This window comes from Tinamus guttatus, unplaced genomic scaffold, assembly GCF_059628265.1.
Source record: "Tinamus guttatus ecotype Peru unplaced genomic scaffold, ASM5962826v1 Tinamus_guttatus_pri_ptg000472l, whole genome shotgun sequence".
NCBI lineage: Eukaryota > Metazoa > Chordata > Aves > Tinamiformes > Tinamidae > Tinamus > Tinamus guttatus.
The window spans coordinates 7,346,456-7,369,067 of NW_028289006.1; positions in this window are offsets into that span (position 1 = coordinate 7,346,456).

Genomic DNA, 22,612 nt, shown 5'->3' on the forward strand with positions numbered 1-22,612 from the left:
CTAATAATGTTATTTATAGCTAGAGGCTGTTAAAGTGTAGCACAGACAGTCTGCCTACACAACATGTAAAACTGCTTGCTGGAGTAATTACTCATTTTTTTTGAGCAATATGGTAACAGAGATGGCTGAGTACTAAAAAGGCACTTGCCTGGCTTCTTACCTGCACGTCCTAGAATCTCTGTTCAGCTCCAGATGTGCTAGATCTATGGGAACTTGCTGTGCTATGCTGTGTTCCTCCTTAAAATTTTTGCAAATGAGTCTGATTACAGCTTCTTGTTGCAATTCTCTTCTGACAGAAGCTGCAAAGTGACCCCACACTTCTCAGACTTTAATAACATTTTTACAAGTCCATAACTGAGTCACACAGATGGCTGGAGAGTGACAGAGAGCACCACCACCTACCTTATAACTGAGAGGCTATGCTTGTACTTTGAGCTTTGGTACCCAAATCAAAAATTCTCTATATGGGCTTGCCTCAGGTGTTCCTAGATGACTTTTGAAAGGACTGGTGAAGGGAAGAAATATTTGGAACCATGATTCCATAAATATAACACTTAGAAAACTAGAGCATTCCCAATGGAATGGTCAGGTATAAAAAATATACGAAAGGGGAAGTGTTTTTCAAACAGCACAAATATACTTGACAGAACTCATTGCCACCAGATATTTTTGAATCTGAAAGAATACCCTGTTTCAAAAACAGACAGAATGAGTTGAATGCAATCTCTGGCTCAGGAAGTCCCTAAACCGACTGTCAAAAGCAAACTGAATATCTCAAGGAAAGATCACTGAATTAATTGCTTGTGCTTCTACTATTGCTTAATCAACCTTTCTTAGTGAGAATCAAAACGGGTATATTAGGCAGTATGAACTTTTCATCTAATCAAGTACATCAGTTTTTCTACTTTTATGTTCCACTCCTTGCCTGCCAAAAAAACAACTTTAAGAGATTTTATTTTAATAAATAAGTCAGACTGGAAGGCACAAAATCTCAGCATAGAGAAGCAGGTTATGATAAATGAGGAAATATGCATGGCCTTTGAACTGACAAAGTCATCTTGATGTTTTTTTTTTGGGAAGGTTAGATTAATAAAGTGTTCTTAGGGAAGTCAGCAGGCAAGTTAAAATAGGAAAAGTATTATCAAAGTCTAAAATCTGTAGAACTGGCCAGGGAGAGCAGAAAGATAAAGAGAGGACCTACTTTTGCAGATGGATGGAGAGAAAGGTAAGTGGTTTGATAGGATTAAGAAAAGACGGTAAAGAAAAAAAAAAAAAACAAAGAAAGAATAAACCCCAAGAATAATGGTCTTTCCTTACTTTGACTCCATGTTCTATGTGCTTGGTACCTTTGCTGAAAAAAAATTAATTACAGATTAGAAAGATGGCTTTTGGATTGCTTTAATCATGATTCATCATATAGATTTCAAAGGACAAATGGAAAAACTGGAACTTGTCTTGAGAGACCTAAAAAGACACAAGAATGGAAAAAGTAGCAATAACACACTGGAAGCATAATCTATGCGCTAAGGTGTTGGGCATTATCTATCTACCCTATCCTTGGCTCTGACTGGAATTTTCTGAGTAGTCACGAACAAATTACCAGTGCGCTTGACTTCTGTATCTGCTCAAGCTTCTTGAGGCAGGAGTAGCCTCACTTTCCAGTAGTCAGACTCAATAGAGTATCATCTCGTCTGTGACATGTTGCCATCACTGTGAAGCAGGTGACACCAGCAGAAAGCAAGACTGAACAAAAATCAATAACAAAACAGTCATTTTTTATTCCAGGAAAACAGGAAGCATATGAAAAAGGCTATCAGATTTCTAAAAACTGGCAATTTGTTTATAAAGGCATTGCTAAAACACTGCAGCAATTTTCACCATATAAGGCAAAGAAAAGAAGCAGATACAGGAAATATTTTTTTTTCTCCATTAGAAGCAAAATTACCCAAAAGAAATCAAGATTTTAGCACAGCACGTTGAAGAAAGCAAAAACTGGGAAGAATAATACAACTCTAGTGCCAGGAAGAGTTCTTTTTGTTGAAAAAAAAAATTCAAGTTGAAATACTTACTTGAACTGTTGTTTGGAATGAAGTATGTTTCAGCACTCTCCAAAAGTTAATCTTGTTTTTACCATTTCAGTTGCTTATATGGAATAGCCAAGAAACTATTGACTTGAGTAACTATCCTATTAGGGAAAGCAAAGCTGTTCATGTAGATCGCCTTTGAAGCACTGGATGAATTATGATTTAATTATGGCTATTAAATATGAAGTCATGCATGATTAATTGGAGAAATTTCCAGAGAGATTTTTAAAGGGAAGCCAAGGACTTCACAATCCTGGACATCTAAAAAAGTTTTCTATGTCTTACAAGTGAAAAGATTGCACTGCAGATTTGTCTAGACAGCACGGGTTCAGGAGCTAGCTCTGCATGTGGGTTATATCTGGGGGACTTCCAGTAGCACAGCTGTTATCACAGTGCTCTGCCTCTGAATCAGGGCTAATTAGCCTGATAGGAACATTGCAGTAGCATAACTGATGCTGCTTCTAATGAACATGAGATATCTTGTTTAGCCACCACTCAGGTATCTCTGTCACTGCAGAGAAGACAATGATCATCTGAGGTTAGACTGGAAATATGTTCAAGAAATATGAAGAAGTGTTTGGACAATCTCCTTTTAAGGACAGATATTCATCTTCCTATGCAAGATATCCCAAATAAAAGACAAAGTTACTCAGAGTTGAAACAGGCGTGATTATGGGATATTTTTAATTAGATACAGTCTTGCTGCAGTGTTATTAACCAATCTGTATAATTTATTTCTCTTGGGTGATATGCTCTAAAGGAAATAAATCTCTGCAATGGGCTAGACAGGCTTTTTTGGTGCACCTTGAAGACTAGTCTTGTCTGTTCTAGACTCAGGAAGAGTTTTAGATTAGGACAACACAACAGGGCATTTTTACAATTCAGTTAGCCTGATTTGGCCAGCATAATGGAAAATGACCATCAGTATAACTACAGCTCAGTATCTCTGCTTCAGTTCCAGTCAGTCATACATATGAATGAGAAAAGATTGATTTTTTTTAATGAGAGTTAACCTTAGTGGTGTTATTTTGATGATCACTTGTTGGACTGGTACTTTAAATATTCATTCAAGTCATAATCAGATAAATCCAGGTTATGGAGCACGATCAGGTTTGGGATGAGGGAGTACGGTTGAACAGGCTTTATATTTTAAATGAGCAGCATTTAAAGGAGTCACCAGGAAGGAAGGAAGGAAGGAAAGAAGGAAGGCATTGATTGTGAAGACTGCCTGAAAGACTAAAGAGGAAAACAACAGGTCTCAAACTATGTCTGGTGGAGTTTGTACATTCAGTTTCTTACTACTGGTTAAAATGAAGTTTGGATGTCTTGCCCGTGTGGTCTCAGTTTGGAAGAACTGAAAGTGTTGGCAGTAGAACTCTACCTAGACTAGCTGACACACCTTAACTCTTAGTTGTTTCCCTCTTTTCACTGTCAGAGCAACATGTTCAGAAAAGATGAAGCCTGCAACATGTACATACCCTAGCATTCAGCGGGAGAAACCTTCAGGTGTGTGGGTTCACCAGATCATGGGAAACATGGCTTCACTGCAGAGCTTTGAAAGTTCAGCACTCTGTTCCCAAAGCTGAATCAGGCTTCCTCTGTAGGGTGCTTCCTCTACAGAGAGCAAGGTGGGGTTGGAGACAGGCACTGTCAGTGAGTGATACATCACACCCACCCAGAGCCACCACATCCACCCCCAGCACTCCCCTGGCACGCCTAAATATTAGTGGCAGCTGTTTTTTAATAAATTAAATCAAGCTGCATCTCTGTTCATGAGCAGTATGCGTGCGCGTGCATACATGTGTATATTTTTTATCTCAGTGTGACTCATATTTCATAGTTGTGACTATGCTTGCTAAATCATTTCTCCAAATTCCCCAAATAGTTATGCACCCTTATAGGTTTAAAATGAAAGGACTGTAACAAATAATTTCAGTAGACACAGTCAATGTATATTGTGGAAACAGAGAAGGTTCAATAAGAATGATACAGAAGAACTGTAGTGAAAGGAGTAGAGAAAGCAGGTGTTGGAAAACAAGGAGGCCTTGTTTACTTTACTCTGGAAACATTTCTAGATGAGGAATAAGGAAGATGTCTCAGTGTTGTTGGGACTAATGTCAGAGGGAAATCAGAAAAGATACACTGTTAAGATAGTATTTATTTAAACAAAGATTTTAAAATATACAGAATAAATACAGCTTTCTAATGAGATAGAGGGCTAATATGTGCCCGCAGTTTTAAATAGAAAATGAGAAAATCTGGGCAAGCAAAAACATAGCTGGAGAGAAAAGCCACCCCAGATCAGGATCTCTGAAAACCCATCAGAAAACATGCTGTGATCTTCCAAAGCAAATAGGTGGCTCTCTGCCATAGAAAGTGAAAAGTAAGTAGCTATGTGAAGGATACGCTCTCCCAAACTATGTCTGGTACATTAGCAACATTTAAGGTGCACTAACTCTTGGTCTAAAGTGCTACTGTGACATATTTCCATGACTCAACACCAAAACTCATTTCTGTATCTAGACAGAGCCAAAGATAGGTGCTAAACCTGTCCAAACCTGCAAACCATTAGCTTGGGGACACACATTTCAAAGTCTCTTAGTATGTGTCACCAGTCGGAGCTTTTCTGAAGCAAGTATCCTGGCACCTCGTGTATTGGAGTTGCTACTGCAAAATATTTGTCCTCAGATATCACTACCCTCATTATTTCTGGTCACGTCATACAGCAGAGAAGAAAAGGGGAATCTCAGGTTTTACTTCTCTTTTTGTTTCCATGGACACAGCTTTCTAATTCTGTACAGAATCAAAATCTGCTGCCTTCATTAACTCCGTTCTTGGAGCAAACTTCCCTGTCAGCTTCTACTAGTGATTGAAATAATTTTGGGGAAAAAAAACAACCAACAAAACAGAAAATAAAACAGAAATTGGAAAATGAGCCACTTACTACAATTCCAAGTAAACAGGAAGTTGTCAGTTAAGGCTGAATAAAAAGCATTTTTAAATAAATGTTCTTAGATCAAATTTTATGAAGAACTACAATTTAATTCAAAAGCTCTGTCCTGATCTTTTTTTTTTTCAGATAGCTCTTAGACTTTATGATTTTATTTTTCTTGCTAGAACAGCTTGTTGAATATCATGTTTAATCCATGCTTGTACCCTTTGCTTGCCAGGAATCTGTGGCAATAAGATAGCTACGTTTGTCAAAAAAATGATGTTCAGGCATTCCTCATCTCAAATGCCTCCTACTCAACACCTTGTTAAAATAACTCTCTGTAATTTCCCATCATTTTACTGTTTCTCAGTGTGCAGAAACTTTTGTTCCTCATGAGAGACCAAACCTATGATGTGTCAGATATTTTAAAAAGAAAACTCTTATTCTCCAGCTGTGTAAGGAGTTGTTGACTAGCCTTGGGTTTGCAGCAGCCCCAGAAGCTGCTCGAGGCTAAGGAAAAGATTTGTTCATTGAACAGCAGGGCCAAGGGAACACAATAGGGTCAGGCTCCATCTGTACTATTTGCTGCAGAACTTCCTTCCTTCCCTGGGCTGATGGGACCTGGTGCTTGCCAGCTGCCAGTTCCCACTGTCTTCCTGTGCCAAAACACATGTGGAGGTAGGTAGGATGTATTGGAAAGCTGAGGCCTGGGAAAGAGGAAGGGCTGCACTGAGCCAGAAGTATCAGGGATCAGAGAGAGGTGAACAAAAAGGTGTGTGTTTGGTGTGCACCACAGTGTCCAAGGTTACATGTGCAATGGTGTCTTGGGTGAAAATAGAGAAAATGAAAGGATTTAGGAGGACGAATGTAGGGAGAGGCAAAAAGAGAGCATTTAGAACAAGCATACTGATCTTTAGACCACTGATATTAAGTATGGAATTCCACATTATCCATTAATATATATATTTCCAGCTAATACTGCATTTATGTCATAAGGGTAAATTCTGGGCTACGTTTGAACAGTTTTTACAGTGCATTGTCATTGGTGATTACCTGGCTGGGGGAGGATTTCTTTATACATAAGGAGACTGTAAAGTAGATACTTAAAGATGCACACCAGCCACCAGCTTTGCAGGTAGTGAACATACCATCTACAGGACTTTTTTTTTTTCTGTAAACTTTAAACACAGCTAGTTAAGTGTATGACTTAAGTATCTTTTTAGCCGAGTAAATATTTCTGAAGGGGGCTAATATGCCTATTCTGTGTGTTTCTTAAGGAAAACTTTTTTAAACCTGCTCCTTGCTTTGACTAAAGAACAAGAAGTTGTGGTCCAAAGGCTTTTTTTTTTTCTTTCTGCCAGTGGTGTTATGGTGCGTGACAGACCTCGAACAAAACCAGCTCTTCAGTTAAGATGACAGTTTCTTCTCATCATAATGTAAACTGCAAATTAGCATCAGTATAGAACAGCAGAATTCAGTTAATGGAAGATTGGTCCTATTCCACAGAGGCATACTCCCCTTCTCATTGCCTTCCAGATATCTAAAGATTTATTGAGGTTGTCCAAAAGAACTGCCCCTCTTTGAAAACATCTTTCTTTCAGTCTTCAAAACCAATCTGTCCTTATGGAGCCTTGCCAATGATAAGAAAGCCTATGCAATGCATCTAACCTTTAAGTTTTGCATTGCAAGGTGCAGATAGCATCAGTACCTCTCAAACCTCCTGAAAATGTGACACAGTTTTTCTTTATCTTTGTGTGATCTCCTGAGATGGCAGCAGTTCAGCTTCTCTTGGGCAGGGGAGGAAGAACCAGCTAAAATTACTACGGCAGCTGTTTAAACTCATGCCTCCACCCGGGAGAACCTGGGCTGCTGCTGCTGACTGCACTGCACATTTTGCAACTCTTCCTCCCCTGAATCCTCTTGCAATCCCTCAAGGAGGCCACAACCCCAAATTTGAGCAAAGATGATACACACACAGAGGTCAAGTGGAGATTTAGAAGTCCTGTTTTGGAACTTGTCTGCAGGGGTGAAGATGAAAATGTGCACATGTGTAACGTTCTTAATGTGCTGGCTGAAAAATATCAGCTTGTGGTTTCTGCGCGCATGTGTAAGCGCATGTATGAACGCATATAGATATGTGAACGTGTGGGAATAGTAAACTTACAAAACCCACTTCATATAATAGAAAAATAGACAGAAATCATAGAAATGTTGATTGGAAGGAATCTCTGGAGGTCACCTACTCTGTCACCAGAGGTATGTCCAGACAGACAGACACATGGTCTGCCTATCTGTCACCAGCAGTAGATCAGATCATCCATGGCTTTGGATAGCCACATCTTGAAAACCTCCAAGCTTTCTAGTCTCTCTGAGCAACCTACTCCAATGCTGCACTGCTTTTTTGGGGAATAAGTTTTCCTAATGTGCAACCTGAACTTCTATTCATTGCCTCTTATATATTCAGGCAGAATAATTAAATGTGATTTTTAAATTATCAAAAACTTTCATGTTCTGGCTTGTTTAGGAATCTGCACATTCCCACACTACTGAGCTGGGTGGTAGCATTTGCCTACGTGTGTGTTTGTGGCACAAATCAGAAAATTAGCCCTATCACTACCTGTTACATCAACAACTGAAATCATTGTGTGTGCTTTAATTGTGTATGTGCTACTCTAACCACCTGAGATTTTTAAAAAAGCAGGTTCAAAAGTGTGAACATGCAATACCTGTTTCCTTTAAATCATAATTGTTCCTGGCTTCAGTTTATTTCTCCAACTGTAGCAGGAAGTGTGTGTTAAAAAAGGGGTTTTAACTGTAGGTAGGCATTACTGAATATACAAACATTTATTAGAGGTAGTCATGGTAACTGGCACAATGTATTAAATAGACTTAATATGCAATTCTAATAAATAAGTAATCCTTTGCTCCACAGTTAGAAACTTTTGACTATCCCAGTCATTAAACTGACTATCCCAGTCATTAAACTGACTGTTCAGAACTGGTGTCCAATACATTACTGGGAATAAACTTCTTAAATTCTAAAAAAGGGAGTGTAAACTACTTACTTAAATAAGTAGTTTAAATTACTTAAATTACTTAAGTACAAGAATTAATTCAAAATTCACCCTTCAGAGAGTGGGGACTATCTCACTCTACATGAGAAAATGATAGCCTCAGTTAAAAACCTCACAGGTATGTTTTAAAAATACTTCCAGGATCAGATTATCTTGGATTTATAATATTTATCTCCCTTCAAACCAGAAATTTCTCTCTGTGAACAGTAGTCTGACTTAAATTTGTTACTTCATTGATTGGTGCATTCAATTTCACAATGAACTCACATAAATACTTGCTGTGAAAACTGCCTGCAGATGCAGAACTGGGTATTTGCCATTGAACTTCCACCAATGGACTGTACAAACACTTCTGTATAGAAGATCACTCCTGTGATTAATAATTGCACCATTCTAGTGAGCAGCACTGAATAATTAAGTCTTTCTTCTGCGATCAGCAGAACCTGCTCAGCTTGACATGACAATCTCCTGTCATCTATTTTTTTGCTCCTGATCATCATTAGTAGAATGAAAACCTCAAAATCAGTCAGATCAAATGAAAATAAAATAGTAAGTGTATTTTCCAGAATATTTAAATAATTTTATCCTTAGGAACATGAAGTTTTTTTTTTTTTTTTTTTTTTTTTTAAAAAAAACCGCCGGTTCCTTGCTGAATTCTATTTTGGTTGGTACTGAGTGGTTATTGCTGGGTGCTTAAGACATCAAGCTAACAGATTTATTATAATCATAGAAAAACAACAACACAAAAATATTATCTTAGGGAAAAGTGTTCTCCATCCCTATTACACTCCATCCCTATTACGCTTCTCCAACCCTATTAGACTGACTGATTTTTGCAATACCTTATGCAGGTGTTAGGCCAATTTTGCATCTCCCAAGCTAAAGACTGCCCTTTTAATCTTCTAAGTCTGAAGCCTGACCAATGAGATGTCTATAGTGTGGGTGAGAATGTGAATGCCAAGGTATCACCCTGCAAGTCCCTTCTTCTTTCTTCACTTCTGTACCGTGAATTATACACAGCTTCTAATCTTCAAATGATTCAGTTTGAATTCTTATTAGTACCCCTACCTCAGTCTGCTTTTAGAGAGAAGTAGATTAGCAGAGCAGGTATATAGCATTCTGCACATCTCCACGATGATTCACAACTCTGGTCTCTCCGTGTTTGCTAGTGTCATGTCACGCAAGAAAAGAACTGAAGTGCTACAGAAAATTGCATTGGAGATGAAATTGGAGAGGAATTTGAGCTGAGGAAAGCTCTCAAGAATCAGAGTGAGAATAGAGGAGGGAAATTGTGACTGGAAGAGTTATGTAAAGAGGGGTCTGCGAGGGTGAGCTCTGCAAGCACAGACCTGGCTTTGTTGTAGTTGCATGGGAAAGTGACAGTCTTTAAGTCCAGTGTTTGCAAAGAGCTTTCTGGGGGCTTTCATTTTTTTTTTTTTTTGCAGGAAATAGCAGGAAATAGCAATTCTGTTTCTTCTGCCCCTAGCATCCTAGCACCCTGAAAGACAGTCATCTGATGTCTATCTTCTGAGATAAGGGCTATGGAGGCATGCGCTTGCAATTGGTGTCTGCAAAACAGGAATATTTTTAGTCCCTCTGGATATAGCCACATAAATAAAATTGAACCACTTTTGCCATCTTTTCATTTCACTTGAACCAGCCTGAAGGAGAGCTGAAGGAGAAGCCTGAATGAGCACAAGGGAGTAAGCGACTCAGGGTCTACTGGTTTCATCAGTGGAAATTCAAAAACAAAACAAAACAAAACAAAACAAAAAAACACCCTAAAAAACCTAAATTGATTGACGAACTAGATGACGTTTGTCTAGATGACGAACAATCAAGGCATGTGTGTAGCTCTTGTTTTGACATGCAGCTGGCTGAACAGGACTGGTTTGGCACTTTCAGTAGTGCAGAGTACACCATGGATGACTCCAACCTCCAAAAAAGCCTGAGTTGAAGAAGCTTTTTCCATGTCATGAAGCAGGTGTTTAATATTTTTCACATAAAAGCATTTCAGGTCACAGCAAAAGCCTTTCCCAGTTCACTCAGGTACCAATCTCATCCTTTCAGGTTGTGGTAAATTATTGGCACCTGTTAGAAACTCTCACTTCCCATTCCTTTTATGGTCTGCTAATCGACAGTTAATGTCATTACAGGAACTAGCTGCAGGTAAGAGAGCTCCTCTAAGACAAAAATCACTCAGCATATTGGTCAGCAAGATGCTGACTGTTGCCTGGAAAACACTGCCTTCTTTAAAATGGCTCTATTACCTTCAGTTCCTTGCTGCAACTCTTCTACATCAAACTAAGCTGCAGTGAGATCCTCCTAGGTCCAGGAAAAGGAGGTGTAAGATTTTAAAAGCAGACCTTAAACCCAATTTATCACCATTGTTTTCTTTGGCTTGGAGGAAACATGAGGACAAATATTGAATGCTCATGAAAATGCAAAGTTGGAAAACAAGATTTAGACATTGGAAATACAACGTAGAAAGTTCCCTAGTTACTACAGAAAGAAGCTGAGATGTTGCATTTTTATTAGTAGGCACTGTGAATGAAGATTTAAATAAATGTGTTCAGCAGGCCCTTATTAATGATACCATCAGCTGTTACCACTGGGTTTCTAAAAATCCATGAGAAATAAAAAATTATATAGCCAAATCTTTGGGGTAAGAAGTGCCCAGTCATTCTTTTTTGATGAAGGCAAGATGTAAGCATGCCAGTCTGTCATTAATATCACTGTGTGCTTCTGCATCCAACAGTGTGAATAATTATTAATAATAATAAAGCAATTGTGCTACATCTGTTGTTAAAAAGTGACAAATATTTTGTGACAAGAATAAATAAATTAAAATGAAAAAAAAAAGTAACAGTGACACAGTAAACTTGAAATGGCAAGTGTTCCCATAAATTTTGTTTCCTCATAACATTGATTGCTTTCGTGTAAGTTGCCCATTTACATTAATTTATGATATAGCCTGTATTTCAACTGGATGCTAATGGCAGTTAAAGCTGCAGGAGAATTCTAATCTTGACAGCTTTTGCTTGTGAGTGCTTGATATCTTATCTAGCTCCACTGTTGCCTCGATGTTAACTTTTGCATTTCTTTCACACAGAATCACAGGATCACAGGGTGGTTGAGGTAGGAAGGGACCTCTAGAGATCAGTTAGTCCAAACCTCCTGCTCAAGCCTTTTCATGGCTTGTCTCAGTAGACTGACCAAGGCAGCCGGAGAGACCACACTAGTGGGCTTCTGTGAATCCTGAAAACTCTTTAATTCTGAGCCTGAGCCCTGGCTGTGGGATTTCTGAAGTTTATTCTGAATGTTGGAGAGCGCACGTATATGGTTCAGGCCTGCCTAGTGATAGATATACATATGCACACAATCCTCTAAACACAGTCATCTGGGAGTATCTATGTATAGACAGATATTTCTAGATAGAAATATAGATACATATATTTATATATCTGGCACAGATATATGCCAATATGCATATTTATAAACTCAATGGACTGCACTACTAAGATATATTGAAGATCTAAATGGGAAGTCATCACCGAAACAAGAGAAATGTAGTACATAAATCATCCCTTAAAGCATGTTGGAGGAGTATGCCATCTCCAACTCTGTACTTAAAAAAAAAGACAAAAAAAAGTCTTTTTCTTGTAGATCAAGATAAGATAAAATGCCATCTGTTTTGCCCATTGTAACTCTTGCCCAATCAGCAGCTACAGTTATGGAGAACATATGTATTTACCAAATCTTGGGCATAATGGGCAAAATTCTTATCATGTTCCTCACTCTGTTAACAGCCTGATGTCTTTGACTTTTTGTTTTCAACAACCATTCCACGCAAGATGAGCATGAAGAACTCAGGGTGTGATTCGACTCCCCTTCATTTTATGTTGTTTGCAGTGTATAGTGGAGAACCAAACTGAATGATTCTACACACTAAATCATTCAGGATTTCACTCTGTGGCACTCTGATGGCTTAACGGAAAATGTGTGTATTTCTTGGGACTAGCTTTATTTGAAAGTAAATAATACTCCCTAAAGGAAGATATATTTATGACTAGAAAAAAAAACAGTGGTTTGTGCATGTGTGATTCGCTCTCTGTATATTTATTCATCTACCTGCTTAGAGAATATGTGCATATAAATGTGGAATAATTCAAATAAAGCAACTGCTCAGTCTTTTTTAATGATGAGGTATAAAAGAATGCTCATAAGAGATTTTTATAGTGAACTTCCTTTCATCTTAAGCTAGGAAGGAATGAAAAACCTGCAATGTTTTTTATAACCCAAGAAAATTTGGGTATTTTTAGCCTGATCTGGACAGCAATAAAAATGAATTCCTAATATTCTTACAGCACCAGGATTTTATAGCAATCCAAATAAATCCTCGCAAACCATCCTGTAGCATCCTTTAGATGAAAAACAAAAAGTCAAACTCAGTGGTTACCCCCTGGGCTGGCCTGGAGCATAGGAGAGTATTAATTAAAACCCCAAATTGCTACCCACAAATCCTGCTGTCTGGATGGCAAATGACCAGATGTAAACTACTGGGCATATACCTTGTGTTTTGTGAGTGAGAAGGTCCTTGTGTGCCTACAGGACTGCTTCTGGCTTTGCCTGAAGCCCTGGCAGGAGCAGTGGGTTTGTCCCCACATGCAGGATTTGGGCTGAGGTTAGAGAGCCCTCTGCATGTCCTGAGAGCCCTCAGCTGAACCCTCCTTGGAGAACATGTTTTCATGTTTTAAATTAAACTTTTGGGGAGAGGAGAAAGGGAGCTGAGGAGGGTGGTGAGGTTTCAATCATAACAGAGCAGGAGAAGCCAACGTCCCAGGTTCCTAGGCAGGAGCCTCAGTCACTGGCCTAGGAGAAAAGAGATCTCCATCTTACATTCCAGCAGCAAGACAGACAAAAGGAGTAATTTTTCCCCCCTGTTCTTTAAAAGAGAGCTGTAGGAGAAAAGAGGTGGGCTCTGGGTCCCGGGGGAATGGAAGTGCTTGCTGGTAGCTATAAAGCAGTAATAAAAGTTCTTAAAAGGAAGCGAGTTGAGACACCCTGTAATTTCTAATTGATTATATTAATGTCACTCAGAGCTGGGATTCATGTCAGTTGCTTGGGAGAGGTAAATGCTTAACTGTGGGTTTTCTATTTCCCTTTGGGCACCAGAAATGCAAAATATGGGTATTGCAATAACCAGGTAATGTGTCTTGGCACTTTATGAGTTACATCCTCCAAATATTTACCTAGGGTTCTCTGCAAATATTTATCTAAATACAACCACCGTGGCTCCAGGGTGTTTTTTTTTTTTTCTGCCCTTTTTTTTTTTTTTTTTTCCATTTCTTTTGTTTATCTGTACATGAGTAAGAATCCTCACATACCGGATGTTTCACCGAGGTGGTTTATGATCTAGCCTTAAAAAATAAGACTGTGAACTTGAGAAATCTTTTCAACTGTGGTGTAATTCTTAGAGACACATTGTTCCACATGTCTGTGGAACAAAAATGGTGCACGTGGCTTCTGTAAACAATTATAGGGACCCAACAGATTTCATATTTCAATACTTTAAAAAAATTGCTCAAAGATGGCCTAATTCTGGTGCCTTTCATGATGCTTCTTTGCAAGACACCTGGTGAAATCTCTGCAGTACTCAGGTTGCCTTTCTTTGTGTTATCAATGGGAACCTCTGGAAATGATACGAAAAATGAGGAGCAGAATCGGGACTCATCGAACCACAGAAGAAAAGCTAAATACTATGCAGAGGGGTCTTTATCTGAGGAAGGATTTTGCCTTCTGCAGGCAGAAAGTTGGCATAAAGTAAACTGTTCGTTACCCTAGTTCCAACCAAGCAGGTGTGTGATGGATGCACCAAAGGTGCGAGCATACGTGGAGCACAATGCCCAAACCGCCAGATAATAAAAGATACTCGTACTGTGACGAGAATAATATAGTCATTATGAGCACTTCAAAACATTAATCTTACAAGCAAAGCACTAAAGCTGAAATCCATCTTTATTCCTTTTCCTAAGGCACTAAAATAAATGAACTCAGAGATCTAGGAGCTGCACAGAGACATGACACATTTTCATTTCCCCCATCTCCTTTGGAGATAACAGTGGATCCCTGAAGGCTGTTCCCCTTGTATAGTTAAGGCTAATGCCTTTTGCTTGATGACATTAAAACCTGCTTCTGCCACCGTTTCTTCTGCTTCAATAGGAGACTGACAACAGAAAGAAATTTTCCCAGCCTGTCTCCCCTTGGCATGCCAAAAAATGAATTCCCGTGGCCAAATACAGGGGAGCAAAACCAAAGCGGTGCCTCCGCAGCCTTCTCTGCCGGCCTGCTGCGGGAGCCCCTTCCTGCCCCATGAAGAACGGCAGGGCACCAGGAGCCTCCTCTGTGCCACAAAGTTTGCAAGTCTGAGAGGTCATTTACCTTTGTGCTGCTTTCAGTCTCTTTCAGGCAATATGAGAAAAGAACTTTTTTTTTTTTTTTTATCCCAGTCACATGGCCTGAAAATTTAATAGTGGGGGAGCTATGGTCTGCTTAACCTTGGTAGAATTCTTCTAAGATTTATGAAAAGTTTGTTCTGTTCTTTTTTTTCCCTCTTCTTTTTTTTTCCTAGAGTGGGATTAAAAAAAAAAAAAAGAGCAATCATTCACACATATCTTTGTTGGATATAATTTTCTTGCATCTAGATCTTTAAAGATTAGCATGTCACAGGCATCTCTGTTACTTAGCAACTAGGATAAAGCCAAGAAAAAGACCTAAATATCAATTCCTTGTGAGCAGTATAAACACTAATACAGTAAGCTTTAAACTCTGAAGGAGTCTTCCCTTTATTACTAATGAAACCATCGTGCCTTTTTCAAACATAATAAAGAAATTGTCATCTTAATGAACTCGGCTGCTATTGATCCATGTCTACTTTTGAAGCAATCCTTGTTCTTTTCAAATGCTTTGCCTTCACAGCTTTATGCAATAAATCTTTCATATTAGCCCCAAAAACATCAAAATTACTTCGGTGACATCTGGTCTGATGAAAGTAAACAAGATAATTCCTTATCTGGGGAGGTCTGAAAGAAAACCTCAGCTCCGAATAATCCCAGATATTGCGGCAAGATGCAGACCCAGTCTAATCCTAATATTTTGCCTCAGACCTTCTCCCTTTGTGAAGGGCAGCTCTATTCTGAGAAAGTACAGAGGAAAAGTGGCACCACGGGTCTTTTTTTCCCCTTTTTACCCATTCATAAAGCTATTCACTGGAGCCAACAAGCAAAGTTTGTATTCTAGCTGCTACTAGAGTCATTACATACGGGAAAGGACTGCTTATTAAAATGGTGATGGGAGCCAAGTCTCCACTGCGAATCCAGGAGGAATGCAATCCCTTGTGGTTTGGAAAGCACTGGCAGGACTTGCAGCAGGATTCCCAGTACTTCCAGAGGAATGAAAATGGCTCTAAGTTCCCTTTCCCATAGGCCAACATGACCTTCTGATTGAGTTAGCTATGAGCAGAGCTGAGGAGTAAGGCTTTTACACAGATGCAAGGAAAAGCAGAATTTGACCCAAAGACTCTTCTGTACTTGTACTAGTGTGTTTACTTTCTAGGTGCCAGCAAAGCTTGCCAAGAATGACAGTTGGAAAAACAGTATCTTCTGAGTAAAATAGACAGCTATGGGAGAAGACAGTGAATGTCTGCAGACTCCACTTTGCCCTGTGCCACCACGTGTCATGGCAGCACTCTATTTAAACATTTTAAACTTAATTCTACTTCAGTCATTCCTAGAATTCCACCAATGTCAACATTTTACACTGCACACACACCTTCTTGATAGACTTTTGCCTAGTCAAGAATGACTCTGATGAAATTATGTAATAAGTGCTTTGAATTATCAGCCACACAAGGTACATAAAATCTCTTAAATGTCTGAACTTCTTAAGTACAACTCTTTCTCTCATTGCTATTATTATTTGCCTTTTCTAATACTCATTCTGGTCTGAATCAGAAATACAGGAAAGCCCATACCTGTGAATGGCATCAGATGGAATTCATCTTTCCCAAAAGGGGAAGAGGGTCCTTGGTCCTGAGCTAGCAGGGCTTATTGAGAAGGCTTTAAACTAGATTCAGGGATGAAGGAGGGGGAAGGCAGGAGATGAGGTAGGGGATGGCACACCATGCCACTCACACCAGCCTAACTCCAGGGTCAGTGAAGGATGCCCGAATCCTGGAGAGGGAATTAGGAAAATATGAGAAATACTGAAGTTTCACATAGTTAAGTTACAGCTGCCCCAGCTAGAAAGAGAGGCATATAGCGTGCCCAACTCAAATCCCTTTATGTAAATGCATGCACCATACAGAATAAACACAGGGAACTGGAGATGCATGTACAGTTGCAGGGCCATGATCACATTGCAATTACTGAGACATGGTGGGACAGCTCTCATGACTGGAATGTGTCCATGGATGGCTTTAGGACAGGCCAGGAAAGCGAGGTGGCAGAATTGCACTTTACATGAGAGAGCAGCTGGAATGTATGGAGCTCAGCACAGGGTGAGATGAAGCGTGAGTTGAGAGCCTCTGGGTGAGGATTAAAGGGCAGGCCAAGAGGGTTCACTTTGTGGTGGGTGTTTACTACAGGCCACCTGCCCAGGAAGAGGAAGTGGACGTGGCCTTCCACAGGTAGCTGCAAGTAGCCTGACGGTCACAGGGCCTGGTCCTTATGGGCGACTTCAACCACCCTGATGTCTGCTGGGGTGATCACATAGCTAGAAACAGACAGTCCAGGAGGTTCCTGCAGAACATCGCAGATGATAATGTCTTCATGCAGGTGGTAGAAGAGGAGAGAGGCGCTGCTAAATCTGATAGTAATGAACAGGGATGCTCTAGTTGGAAGTGTGGATGGTAGAGCCAGCCTTGGCTGCAGGGACCATGAGATGTTGGAATTAACAGTCCTGCGAGGAGGAAGCTGGGCAAAAAGTAGGATTGCAACTCTGGATTTAAAGAGAGCTAGCTTTGACTTCTTAAGGGACCTACTTGGAGGAATATCCTGGGCCAGGGTCCTAGAAGGAAAGAAAATCCATGGGAGCCGGCTAATATTCAGGCACCACTTTCTCCAAGCTCAGGATCAGTGCATTCCTACAGGAGAAAAGTCAAGCAAGGGGAGCAGGAGACCTCCATGGATGGGCAAGGAGCTCTTTGGAAAGCTTAAAGAGAAAAAGAGAGCATGCACAATGTGGAAGAAGGTCCAGGCCACATGGGAAGAATATAGGAACATTGTTGGAGAATGCAGGGATTCATCAAGGAAGGCCAAGGCCTGTTTGGAATAGAGTTAGCGAGGGATGTCAGGGACAACAGAAAGGACTTCTACAAATGTATCAGCAGCAAGAGGAAAATTAAGGAAAATGTGGGCCTGCTGCTGAATGGAGTGGGTGCCTTGGTGATGGAGGATACAGAGAAGGCAGAGTTACTAAATGACTTCTTTGCCTCTGTCTTTACTGGTAATGCAGTCCCAATGAACTACAGAGCTTGGACATAAGAGAGAGAACCAGGAGAGAGGAAGACTTTCCACTGGTCAAGGAGGATTGGATTAGAGATTATTTAGGCAATCTGGACACCCATATGGGTCCAGATGGGATGCCCCAAGGGTGCTGAGGGAATCGGCAGGTGTTATTGCTCAGCTGCTCTCCATCATCTTCGAGAGGTCATGGAGAGCAGGCGAGGTGCCGGAGGACTGGAAGAAAGCCGACATCAGTCTTCAAGAAGGGCAAGAAGGAGGACCCAGGAAGCTACAGGTCGGTCAGCCTCACCTCCATCCCTGGAAAGGTGATGGAGCAACTCATCCTAGAGATGAGCTCTAGGCGTGTCAAGGAAAGGAAAATGATCAGGAGTAGTCAGCATGGATTCAGCAAGGGAAAGTCATGTTTGACCAACCTGATAGCCTTCTACGATGGGATGACTGGCTGGCTGAATGATGGGAGAGCTGTGGATGTTGTCTACCTTGACTTCAGTAAGACTTTAGACACCGTCTCACATAACATCCTCATGGAGAAGCTCAGGAAGTGTGGGTTAGATGAGTGGACAGTGAGGTGGATTGAGAACTGGGGCAGAGCTCTGACAGTTGTAATAAATGGTGCCGAGTGTAGTTGGAGACCTGTGGCCAGTGGTGAACCCCAGGAGTCAATACTGGATTGAGTTTATTCATCTGTGACTTGGATGAGGGGACAGAGTACAAGTTTGCAGGTGATACAAAAACTGGGTGGAGTAGCTGACACTCCAGAGGGCTGTGCTGCCATTCAGAGGGACCTGGACAGGTTGGAGAGTTGAGCAGAGAGGAACCTCATGAGGTTCAACAAGGACAAGTGCAGGGTCCTGCACCTGGGGAGGAACAACCCCAGGCACCAGTACAGATTAAGGGTTGACCTGCTGAAAAGTAGCTCTGCAGAGAGGGATTTGCGAGTTTTGGCTGACAAGTTAACCATGAGGCAGCAATGTGCCCTTGTGGCCAAGAGGGCCAATGGGATCCTGGCCTGCATTAGGAGTGTTGCCAGCAGGTTGAGGGAGGTGATGTTCCCCCTCTACTCAGCTCTGGTGGGGCCACACCTGGAATACTGTGTGCAGTTCTGGGCTCCCCAGTCAAGAGGGACATGGAACTTCTAGAGATGGTCCAGCGTAGAGCCATGAAGATGATTAAGGGACTCAAACATCTATCTTATGAGGAATCATTAAGCGAGCTGGGCCTATTTAGCCTGGAGAAGAGCAGGTTGAGATGGGATCTTACCAATATGCACAAATACCTGAGGGGAGAATGTAAAGAGGATGTGGCCAAAATCTTCTCAGTGGTGGCCAGGAACAGGACAAGAGGTAATTGAAAGTCAGTTTAGTCTCCATATGAGGAAGAACTCCTTTACTGTCAGGGTGACAGAGCACTGGAACAGGCTGCCCAGAGAGGTTGTGGAGTCTCCTTTTCTGGAGATCTTCCGAACCCACCCGGATGTGACCCTGCATAATGTGCTCCAGGTGTCCCTGCTTGAGCAGGGGGTTTGGACTAGATGATCTCTAGAGTTTCTTTCCAGCCTCAGCCATTCTGTGATTCTGTGATTCTGGGAGTATAAAAGCCCCCAAAGATATAATGATGTCTTAGTACTGTTTGACCTTCTCTGTTCCAGTGGGCTTATATTACAGGCTTGGAATTGGCTTTAGAGTGCTAGATTCTGTTTGATTCTAACCTTTCCCTGAACAGATAATTTCATGAACAACCCACATTTATAAAAGGACTTCAGCTTGAGTGGTCATTCAGTAACATGCTAGGCACAGTGTCTGAATTTTTGTCAATGGGAATGTTTTCCTTTTATTTCCAGCTCAGGGATATGTGGCACATCACTGAGGTTGTGCCTTAGGCTGGATGTGTCTACTGTGCAGTCAGATTCAGGGAATGAGGAGAAAGGGGAGATGGGACATGCGCCTACTCTTGCTTCATATGATCTGCAACAGACATTCGGTTTTGGGCCGAGGGAAAGTCTTTTCAATTTTCCTCAAAATCCTCTTCTTCCCTTACCACATCTTCCTCTGTTCAGCCTCCATGCAGATGCAGTTCTTCAATAAACTGAAGTTTTGCTTATTTAAAACATTCAACAAGGAAATATCTTCATTTTTTTTTTGGAGTATGCTTTAGCTTTAAGGAATATTCTGCCTAATGTTTTTGTTACATAAAAAGAATTGGATATGAATAGACACTTAAGTCCCTTTGAAATGAAAGTATTTTGTCTTATTGCCCCTATGTAGTCTCATTTAATTCCTTGTGTAAATCTTGAAACAAGGGAAAGAACTAACCCTGTAACACTTGCATGGAAAAGGAAAAATAGCTTTTTACAAAACTCTTTATGTCAGCCAGTCCTATTCAAATGCCTTTCGAAGTGAACTTGGCTAGTATGTTTGTTTTACTAGCTTAACTGATGATTTTTTGCTTAAACTGATTTCGGTTTTCTCCATGAAAGCAGAGAAAATAGATTTTGAAGAGAAGGTAGTGCTTTCAAGACATTATGCTAAAAAGTTTTCACGGGAACATCATTCTGGGAGTTGAAGTCAAAGTCCTCCTACAGCTCTGAAACTACTGCCTCACTTTGTGAAGGGAGGGCGGGTTTCCTGTGGATTATAGCTCAGGGCAGAATCCACACTTTTTTCCCCACATATATGTAGGAAGTTATGAATCAGCAAGCATAAATCTAGAATGTCTTCTTAAGGCTGGCTATTTCTCATCCTTATGAGTCAGTAGCACCTTTTCCATCCAGCTTGACTGTCTCCCCACCTACTCTTCTGGAAAATAAAAATAATGTGAAAAAAAGGAATTCAAACGATTTAATTCACAACCCCCACAATACTCCCACACAAAGATTGTCCTTGCCAATTTAGACATACAATCACACAGGAGAAAACTCTGAATAAGGCAAAGAGTTGCATATTGTAGTTGGAATGGACTTCTTAGCTACTTTGGAGAAGTGTAATATTACTACAAGAGTCATGTGTATTGGCTGTCTTGCCCTATCTGTGTCTTTCCTCCAGCTTGATAATGAGAACTTTGCAAGTTCCCTGACTTGGAAACAGTGACAGGCAGTGACAGGCTTGAGCAGAATACAGAGCAAAAGGACTTCAGCAAACTGGAAAAAAATGGTGAAGCTGCCTACCTGAAGCCTCATAGGCACTTTCGTTACAGAGACTGGAGCCATACGAACGCAGGAGTGGTTATGGTAGGAGATGTGGGGCTTAATGTAAATTAAAATGGATTATTTACATGATTTGATAATAATATGCCCAGCATTCTGCCATGCAATGAGTGTAGTCCGGAGAAAGTTTTGACACTAGAAGTGCATAAATGCATAAAAAATATAGGTAGGATAGATAAAACAGTGTGACCACCCAATGGGATAGCTAGGATGGCTGGGGGTAAGAGGAACTGAAAATGTTTTGGATAAGAACAGAAAACTAAAAGCTTAAAGGCAGGAGAAGGAAAGCTCAGGTTTCAGACCTGGTGAAAGAGAGGTATGTGGTGTAGTGTACAGGTAAGGTACATATTAATCCAATATTATATTTTTAACTTTTGAAATTTCATTGAACTGATGTTTAACTAAAGAAAAAGGAAGATGTGATAATTTAGATAAACATTCACAAATAGATTTGCATCTTTCTGCACTTGGGTTGGTGAAACAACCCTAGTAAAATGAACAGAGGATCTGTTGAATGGCCAAGTGAAGTATTTGCAAGGTCAGACACATCAGAATTAAGAGTGCATATGGATCTATAGGATATTTAGTTACACGTAAAGTGTAGTTGATCAAACAGTGCATGCAGCGTTTTCCTCTAGGAAGAGATCAGAAGTGTAAGATGAGGAATCTGTTCTTCCAGACCCCGGCCTCAGTTCTGGAGAAATTTAGGTGTGCACTGAATAAGCCAAGTATATCAGAAATGGCAAGTATGGTCTCGTGGTTGAGGTACTTACAATGCAGCCATGGTTGAGCAGTTTAAACATTTCCTCACAGGACTGAATCCTATCCCAACACCCCCATTGGGGGGGGGGGGGAGGCGGCACTTTGTACCTGGTGATAGACCTGACCTTGATACTGTCAGATCAGCTGCGTTTTATATCCTGGTTGCAGGTGTCTCAGGTGAGTGCTTCTTACTGGTAGAGAGCTTTTGACCTTAGCTTGAGACACAGTTACAAGATAAATGACAGAAAATAAACTCGCTCTCCTACTTTCCCTGTGTATCAGTGGAAGGGAAGGTAACACTTCTTTCCTACAGTGATGGCTGACATAAAAAAGCCATGAGGCTATTAATTATTCTGCCTTCAGAGATAGTGAATACTATGTAGAAGTAAGAGCTGTGGGATAAACTATGAAAAAAAATATCGAAGACATGCTGTTGAAATGGTGAGGATGGACTACGCAGTTACAGAGGAGGCATCTTATGCAAGTAATATATGATTATCTAATTGCTGACTATCACAATGTATATGCCTAAGAAAATCATCCAGACCTTCTTAACTTTTGGAGTAAGCTGTTCTGCTTTCTTAATGGTCTTAGAATTTATTTTTGTGTGTTATTTCTTAGTTTCTGAAAAAAATGTCAAGATGAAATCCCATCATCTAGTATTTGCCATAGTCATTGGTATCTACAAAAGGAAGGCAGACAGATTAGCCCTAGAGGTGGATGACTCTGGAGCCTTGGGAGCTAATAGAATAAATGGTAGCAAACAGGGTATAAACTAGATCTTGCTGCAAATTTGCTTTGAGAAAGTTGACATCTATGCTTTCAAAACAGGTTTCTGTTGATAGCAGGTGAAAGCTTCCCTTCTAGGATTTGAACATAGGATAAACAAGCTGGCAAAACCTCTTCTGGCTTCTGGTTTCAAATCTGAATGCCAGCTCAGCTGTCCTTTTCTGTTCTCTCTCCTGTTGGCATGTATAGATTTTTCTCCCTTTTCCTTACTTTTAGCTCCCTTTTTTAACTTTCTCCTCACCCAG